Below are 8,789 nucleotides of genomic sequence, written 5' to 3'. Positions count from 1 at the left end.
CTGCCTGGTGATTGGGGTGACCTTGGTCGTGGCCTGGGACCCCGGATACCTGAGTTTTCCAGGGGTCTAAGAAAACCAACTATTAAACTGTATCCTCAGTTTACTGTTCCTCCAATGGTGAATGGAAGTTTATGCATGCTAGCATTTGTTGTCATTTGTATTCCCAATGACCACCATTCTATGGTGAGATGAATATTAAAAGTGCTTTTAATATCTATTTCACTAATGGCCAAGTGTGTTTGATATATTGTAAAATGCTCATGAACCATTTTTATTTCTTCTTCTGAGAAGTTTTGGCTCAATTCTGCACTCCATTTTTAAATTGAGTTGTTTATTTTGTCGATGTTTGTTTTCAGTTCTTTGTATACTCTAAACATTGGTCTTTGTTCAGATGTACATACAACCGACCAAGATATTCTTCAGTTCTGTGGGTGGTCTCTTCATTTTACTGGTAATTTCCTTTGCTGTCCATAAGCTTTTAGTTTCATGAGATTCTGCTTCTTGATTGCTGGTCTTAATTCCTGTGATACTGGAGTACTCTTCACAAGACTCCCTATATCTAAAAATTGAAGCATATTCCTTACTTTTTCCTCCAGCTGGTTTAGAGTATCAAGTTTTACTTATAGTTGAGTTTTGTGCAGTGTGTGAGCTCAGGATTTAGTTTCACTTTTCTGTATGTTGAAATCCAGATTTCCTGACAACATTTGTTGAACTCCAGGGTCTCTCTCTCTCTCTCTCTCTCTCTCTCTCTCTCTCTCTCTCTCTCTCTCTCTCTGTGTGTGTGTGTGTGTGTGTTTGTGTACCCACATGCACACATAATTATTAATAACAAGGTAGACAAAGTTGTTTATACTCATTTCTGGGTCTTACATCTTTTTTCCTGTGTTTGGTTTTTTTTTTTTTTTTTTCCAGGAATTATTCTATTTTTGCTCATATGATTATGTAATACAATTTGGAAAAAGCTATGATAATATCTTCAGAAGTATTATACAGAGGAGAGTAAGGATAGAGGCTAGCAAGCTCAAGGCCAACCTGGTTAGGGTAAAGACACTCTGTCTCCAAATAAGAAGTGAAAATGGTGTTGATATAGATCAGCCACACAGCTCTTGCCTAATCAGCTTGAGGCTAGAGTTGAATAACCAGTAATAAAAAGATACAGGGGCAACTCATTTTCAGGACCCTTCCCTACTATTATGGAAATACTGCTCTACTGATCAATATTTATTTGCTTACCCTTCAAAACTAGTGATAAAAAAATTTAAAAACTACATAAACCTACCACAGTACTGTATGGTGTATTATTTATGACTTTCTTGTTTTTCTTGTTTGACCATTTAATATTATAAAGTTACTATTTCAATAAGAAACAGGTAGCAGGTTTTACTATGTACCCATCACTTAGTTGAGAAGTTCCTTTGTTCCTGTTTCCATTGTCTTGCAGTCTTTTTCTTGTCTCCTTTTGCTTTATTTTCTGAGTTCAGTCTTGTTACTGCATTTGTGGAGGAGGGCCTCATGGATACCAGCAGCAGAAGATTCTCCTTAGTGAAATAGAGATGACTGCATTCAGCGACCTCCACACTTTCCAGCCTAATCATCCTATAGCTTTTAAGAGGAACTTTCGACCTTTTCTTGTCTTAAATTATGTTTCCATGGCAACGTTTCTTCCCAGCTTACTATCTATATAGCATTTGTTATTCTGTCTCCTACATTTTCTTATTACCTTTTTTTTTTTTTTTTTTAACATCTGCCTGTTACTTCTTTTGATGTTCTTTCTTGCCTGAATTCTGATTTGGCACCTGAAAACTGTGACTTCGATCTCGGCACTATGTCCTTATAAATAAAGCACTCTCTTCTTGGAGTTCTTCATTAATGAGAAATGTCTTTTTTAAGTTCTCTCAAGGCACTGGAATTTATTTCAGCTCAGTTTATTTTCTGATGTTTTTGAAAGACTCTTCTGGCACTAATTCATCATCACCCTCTTGTCTGTTACTAAGAAACAAAACTCTTGATGTCATAGGGTTCAAATTTTGACTCCTGGAAAAATTTCTCTTTTCTGAGCACCCTTTTCTTTTCTACAACATTTCATTCCTGCCCTGTCTGTTAAAAGTGTAAACAGCTCTACATTTCCAACACTTTCCTTTTCCTTGAGAAGGCTTATAATGGGGACACTTCGTAGCTAATTAGCTTTCCATAGTGAGTGTCTGAGAAAATGGCTTAGCATGACCCAAAGCCATAAATTTTGTAAGAGTTAGACTGTTTTTAACCATAACCATAACCGTATATTCCAAATATATTTAATACATTATCCACAGACATTACAGATTCCAGTGTGCACATAATGTTTCCCCACCCTCACCTTCCCCACCTCAGAGAGTGAGTGGAAGCTTTGAAAAGTGAGATCCCAGTTTTTTGAAGACTTTTTTAGGCCCCTGAAGAGTATTTACTTTGATATTTGGTATCTCAGATGGATCCTCCAACATTGCAAACCTAAGGATTAAACATGAGAAATTGTTCCATTATTTAAATTGTAGTTAAAGGACAGGAAAGGAAATTCAGTGGTCTGGAGTACAAATTCTTCCAGAAGACCTCAATTCAGTTCCCAGCACCTGTATCTGTTGGCTCTCAGTGATTTGTAACTCCAGCTCTGGAAACATAAGCCTCTGACCGTCTAGAGCATGTGCACACACCCACACAGTGTTGATATATTATTTATGATTTAATAAAGGTTGTCTGAGTGTTTTAAGAATGCAAAGCTAGTCACAAGCCATATAGCCAGGCAGTGGTGATAGACAACTTTAATCTGAGCAGTCATATTAACTAGGCATAGAGCCAGGCAGTGGGGGCACACACCTTTAATCCCAGGACTCAGGAGATGAAGGCAGTTAGTTCAAGGCCACAGTGAGCTACAAGAAATTGATCCAGTCCTAAAGAGAAACAGCTGACACAAAGGTGATCTCAGCACTTGGGATCACATTCCTTTAATCCTAGCACTTGAGGTAATAAGATAGGAGCAGATATTCAGTATGGGGCATTTTGGTCTCCAGCCACATTGAGTACAGGATTGCTTCAGCATAGGTAGAACTACTGGCTTAGCTTCTTAGCTTCTCTGGTCTTTCAGCTAGAACCCCAATATCTCTCACTGTATTTTTATTATTTGTGTTACACATACACATGGATACATGCAGATACTTAATGCAAGATAAGTCTATAAAAGGGCAATTAGTACTCTTATGTTACTGATGCTAAACTACCAAATCTAGTGTTTCACTACATATCTGAGCAGATGACAAAACTAACATTTTTACCTATTCAAATACTTTATCATACCCAATTCTGCAAGGTGTCACGTATAAAATATATTCCCCTGTTATTTGAGGAAAATTTTATTAGGTCATTATTGGTGTGATTGGCTCTTGTCATGATGTTCTTGAATCTGAAGCAGCATATTTTCTGTGTTCATAACAGTAATGAAGACTAGGCATGACCATGGCACTATATTGGAGGAGATAAAATGCCCCATTGGGCTTGGGAAGAAGGTGTAATACAAACGTGACAATTAATTCACTACATAGATGTGGACCATAATACTACAATCATGTCAAGAGGAGGGAAAAATTATTAAAGTCTTTCAAGCAAGCCAATATCCCCACCCTTTGTCCATTTAGAGATTATTTCTGTTTTACTGTTATGAGCTTTGGCTGTAGCAATGAATCCGGGGCCAGGTGCTGTTGAAAGAATGATTGACTTTAGCCACTATTGGCCAAAGTTTGATACAATTGGCTCACAAGTTTCCCAGGGGAAAAATAAAACTCCCTTCAGTTCTGGGCTCATTAACCACACCTCCCTTTATCACCACTCCTTGGTGTACTATCATGTAATCATGATGGCTTTTACGTCTTAGGCATCAAATAGTCATAATTTTTCTGTCATTCTGCTGTGTTGTACTGTAAGTTATTTGTTTGCCTTTAAGAAAATATTTTCTTTGTCTTCTATACTTTACATGCTTAATTATAACTCAAGCAAAAATGGTAGTTTGATCTTATTTTCAAATCAGCTTTAATAGTAGCTAGATAGAGAGTGAATGTGTTCTTTGAAAAGCTTTGAAATCCAACAAAAAATGGAATTAATTTCCCCTTCATTCTGTTTGTTGTTAGAAATATATTTTAAGGATTTTTAAAATAACTATCCAAAGAATAACAAATACTCAAGCCTGTAACATCTACATATTTGCTCCCTGATAACTCAGATTTCACTATACGTTAATATTAATTATTCAGATCAAATATCTAGATTAATATAGAGGATTAATTTTGGTTTGTTTTACTAGACACTGAGTCCATTCTTAAATAAGGTGTTTCCCCTCTAAGTTTCTCTTTTTGTTTAATCCATTTGAACAATATTATCTTTACATTTACCTCAATGAGATACCCAGATAACTTAAATTAGTTGGTTTCTTACATTGATAGAAAAGACATTTTGCTCCATTAAATCAGTATCATTAATTTTAGATAAAAATCTAAGAAATGCATATAAATGCAAATACATAGATAGTTCATGTGAAAGTCTCCTCCAAACTTAGGTATAATGTATCTGTGAGGCGCATGTTCTGGGGCTCAACAAAATCATTCTGCTTGATAATATTTATGTATTTGTATATGCTTACATGTTACACAAGGCAGTGCATATGTTTATTTGTGGAACTAGGCTAGTGTTTGTGGTCATGCTTTGAGTCTAAAATGCCTTCCACAGCCTCATGTGCTATGATACTCTCTCCAGTAGGTGGTATTATTTTTGTAAGTTATAACACCCTTGAGAAATAGGGCATGGCTGACAGGGGTGAATAGCTGTGAGGAGTGGGCCTTTGAAAGTCTGATATTATGCTAGTTCTGTTCTAATTTTCTGTCTCCTGGCTCGCTGTCATATAAGAAATCCTTACCACATGCTCCTGCTGCCATGCCTTCCTCACCATGGTGGATTGTAACCATCTGAACATATTAGCCAAAATAAGCCTTCCTCCCTTAAATTGTTTGTGTTAGGTATTTTGTCAAAACAATGAGGAAAGTAACTAAAATATCCAAATATTTACTGTCCTGGCTATTTTTATGTCAACTTGACACAGGCTAGAGACATCAGAGAGGAGACATTGGGAAAATGCCTCCACAAGATCAGGCTATGGTAAACCATCATTTTTCCTAAGTTAAACCTACTGATCCTTGAACATGGGAGATATTTCCATTTTCTGAAAGCTTCCAAAATTTCTTTCTTCAAAGACTTTAAAGTTCTTGATATATAAATCTTCCTCTTGTTTGGTTAGAGTTGCCCCAATATATTTTATATTATTTATGCATGCACACAATGGAGTATTACTCAGTTGTTAAAAACAATGACACCCTGAAACTTTCTAGCAAATGGATGGAGATAGCAAAGCTCATCCTAAGTGAATAGCCTAAGACCCAGAAGGACAAATATGGTAAGTACTCACTTATTGATAGTTGCTAGTTGCAGACCTGGAGAAACTAATTAACAAGGAGGACTCAAAGGGGACACATGGATCTCACTGTGAAGAGGAAATAGAATAGACATTGCTATTGGACATGGATGGGGAGATGGGGATGAGAACAGGAAGGATCAGGTAGGGGGAGGATAGAGGGAGAGAGTACTAGAAGAGAAAAGTAGAATCTGGAGACATCTCTGGGATGAGCTAGAAACCTAGTGTAATGGAAACTCCCAGCAATCTATGAGGGTAACCCTAGGTCAGACTCCTAGCAGTGGGGAATATGAGCTTGAAACAGCCATCTCCTGTAACCAGACAAGATTTCCAGTAGAGGGATTGGGACAGCAACCCAGCCACATAATCTTTGACCTACAATTTGCTCTGCCTAAAATATGTGCTGGAGTAAAGATGGTACTGAATTTGTGGAAGTGATAAACAAATGAATAGCCCAACTTGAGACCCATACCACTAGGGGGGAGCTCAGCTCTGAGGGCCAGGACCCAGAGAGAGGATAGCTCAGAGACCTAGGATAGAACCAAGCAAGAGACAAAAGCAAAAAATAAAGTCGATGGAATGATTCCTACTGATATTCTAATGTACTCATAGATTAGTGCATAGTCCAACTCTCATCAGAAAGGCTTCACCCAGCTGCTGATGGGAACAGATGCAGAGACCCACAGACAAACATTAGGCAGAGATCAGAGAATCCTGTGGAAGATAGGGAGGGAGGAGTATAGGAGGCAAAGGAGTCAAGGACACCACAAGAAAACATGCATAATCATCTAACCTAGCTCATAGGGGCTCGTGGTTACTGAACCAATAACCAGGGAGTCTGCACGGGACTGGCCTAGCCACACTGCGGATATGTTACAGTTGTGTAGCTTGATCATTTTGTGGGACTCCTAACAGTGGGAACTGGGACTGTCTCTAGCTCTGTTACCTGATTTTGGGCCCCCTTTCTTTCTATCAGATTTCCTTGGCTATCCTTAATAGGAGAGGAGGTTCCTAATCTCATTGCAACTTGATATATCATGGCTGGCTGATATGCATGGAAAGCCTGCCCTTTTCTGAAGATAAACAGAGGAAGATGAGTGGATAGGGAGGGAGGTGATGGTGGGGGGAGACTGGGGGAGAAACTGTGGTCAGGATGTAAAACAAAAAAATAAAAAATTAAAAGAAGTATAATCATTCAATAAAACATAATTTAGAATAAAAGAAAAAAGAAAGCAGGTTGAGCAAACCTTGTGGAGTAAGCCAGTAAGCAGCACCCTGTATGGCCTCTGCATCAGCTCCTGCCTCCAGGTTCCTGCCCTGTTTGAATTCCAGTCCTGACTTCCTTCAATGATGAGCAATGATATGGAAATATAAGCTGAATAAACCCTTTGCTCCCAAATTGGCTTTTATCATAGTCTTTCATCACAGCTAGTAACTCTAACTAAGATACCTACCATTGTTGCATAAATTGTAAAGCATACATTACTATTAACTACAACCACCAGGTCTGAAATAGATCACTTGAATTGATATTCATTATCTAGGAACTTATTTAACACTGGGATTTTCTTAAAGTAAATGAAGAATTTTCAGTTATTATTATCAATCTTAGTGACGAGAATCAAAATATTTCAGAAACTCAATGCATGAATGATATCCTTTACTAATTTTGACATAAAATTTTAGCTTTCTTGTAATGTCATTATAGTCTCATTACAATTTAATACATTAATGATAATAAAATTAATAATTGTAGTATTGTTATTTCTTTTAATATTTTTGCAATAATTTATTGCATTTTGCATTTATTGCATCCTCAATAACTGCATTTTTGAGGATAATGAAAATTTTACCTAAAAATAGGTTAGAATTACAAATGTTTTAATTTTGTCATTTCCAGTAATTATCAAATGGTGATAGCTACAGCATCTTACAATTTGGAGGATCAAATGATATAACTTCTAATAGGAATAAAGCATATTAATAAATAATCCAAAGATGGCAATTTGGTTAAAAAGCTGCCAACAATGCATGGGTGACATATCACCCACCTTATTTGGATTGCAGAAGCTCTGTTAGACAGCCAAGACTTGCTGGTATCTTTCACACATTTATCCTGCGTTGATAAGGTTCCTGGTAACTCCATACACTGAGAAGCCTTATGACACTCTTTGTGCTACTCTTTCATACCTTAGTCCAAAATAACCTTTCTTTGCCCAAATGCTATTGAAAAGTTTATTTGAAATGCAGTTGTGCATGTTTTTTAAATCAGTGTCTTATTTTCCTTGTAGTCTTTTCTATCAAATTTCATTATCTTTTTAGAAAAATCTTTGGGTTTAGTCAGTCATAAATGGAAATCATATCTATTTTTATTTACTTTTTAATTTTATAGTTTTATTTGCTTTTACTTTAGAAACGGCTTGCCTTGCATGTACGTTTGTTCATCACATGTGTAATTAGTCCCCATGGAGGTCAGAGGAAGGCATCAAATATCCTACAATAGGAATTGTAAGCAGCTATGAACCACTGTGTGGGTGCTGGGAATTAATCCCAGGTCCTTTGAAAGAGCAGCAAATGCTCTGAACCACTGAGCCATCTCTCTATGATTCAATGGAAATCATATCTATTAAAATTTAACACTATTAAGTAAGCAGAATATACATATTGAAAGATTGACATTATCACAAAATGTGGTGAGCAGAGTTACATGTCTTCTGAAGGAAGGACCTACCAACCAAACTTTGACACAGATTATTCCAGAGCATCAGGATTCCTATTCTCCTTTCACTTAGGTTTGATTCCACAGAGATGACCTGTTGTAGGAATGCAAGAGCTTAAGCAACATGTAATTCAGTTCCATCTTTCATTTGCTGAGCTTACTTCACAGGCTTTTCCTTCTCTAGTTATTTAGGCAAGCCAATGATTTCCTGTTTCTGCAGGAATCACTTGGGCAGGGCTGTGGATATTTGGGGGGGTGGGTGGGAACTAATAGCTTCTATCTATGCTCTCTCAGCATCTGTAGAGAAATCATCAAAAGAAAATTCTCAGCCCATTCACCTCACTGCCAGGATCAACTCTTGATGCACATTATTAACTCTGCCTTATTAGTTAGTATTTCCTTAAAAAGTAGAAAGTTACAGTTACTAAAAGACAAGAAATTACCGTGATAAAATCCAATGATTAATCTCATGGTTACATTTGATTCTGTCTGCCTCTGCCCATATTCATCATTACCTTCTACACAAGTCTAGGTTCCTCTCACTCTGTGACAGCAGGCTTACTGATTTCATTGCTGAGTATT

At 37.1% G+C, this 8,789-nt stretch overlaps 1 long non-coding RNA gene across 1 annotated transcript; it reads right to left on the bottom strand.

Moving 5' to 3' along the window:
* Positions 1 to 250: 250 nt before the first annotated feature.
* On the bottom strand, positions 251 to 6,687 carry LOC118238604. Its single transcript, XR_004769353.1, has 2 exons — positions 1,392 to 6,687; positions 251 to 559 (listed from the first exon to the last, which is right to left on the bottom strand). It is a non-coding gene; the product is annotated as an uncharacterized LOC118238604 (long non-coding RNA).
* Between the last annotated feature and the right edge of the window lie 2,102 nt (positions 6,688 to 8,789).

This window comes from Cricetulus griseus, chromosome 3, assembly GCF_003668045.3.
Source record: "Cricetulus griseus strain 17A/GY chromosome 3, alternate assembly CriGri-PICRH-1.0, whole genome shotgun sequence".
In the NCBI taxonomy this organism is placed as follows: Eukaryota; Metazoa; Chordata; class Mammalia; order Rodentia; family Cricetidae; genus Cricetulus; species Cricetulus griseus.
This window is presented reverse-complemented; position numbering and strand designations above follow the sequence as displayed.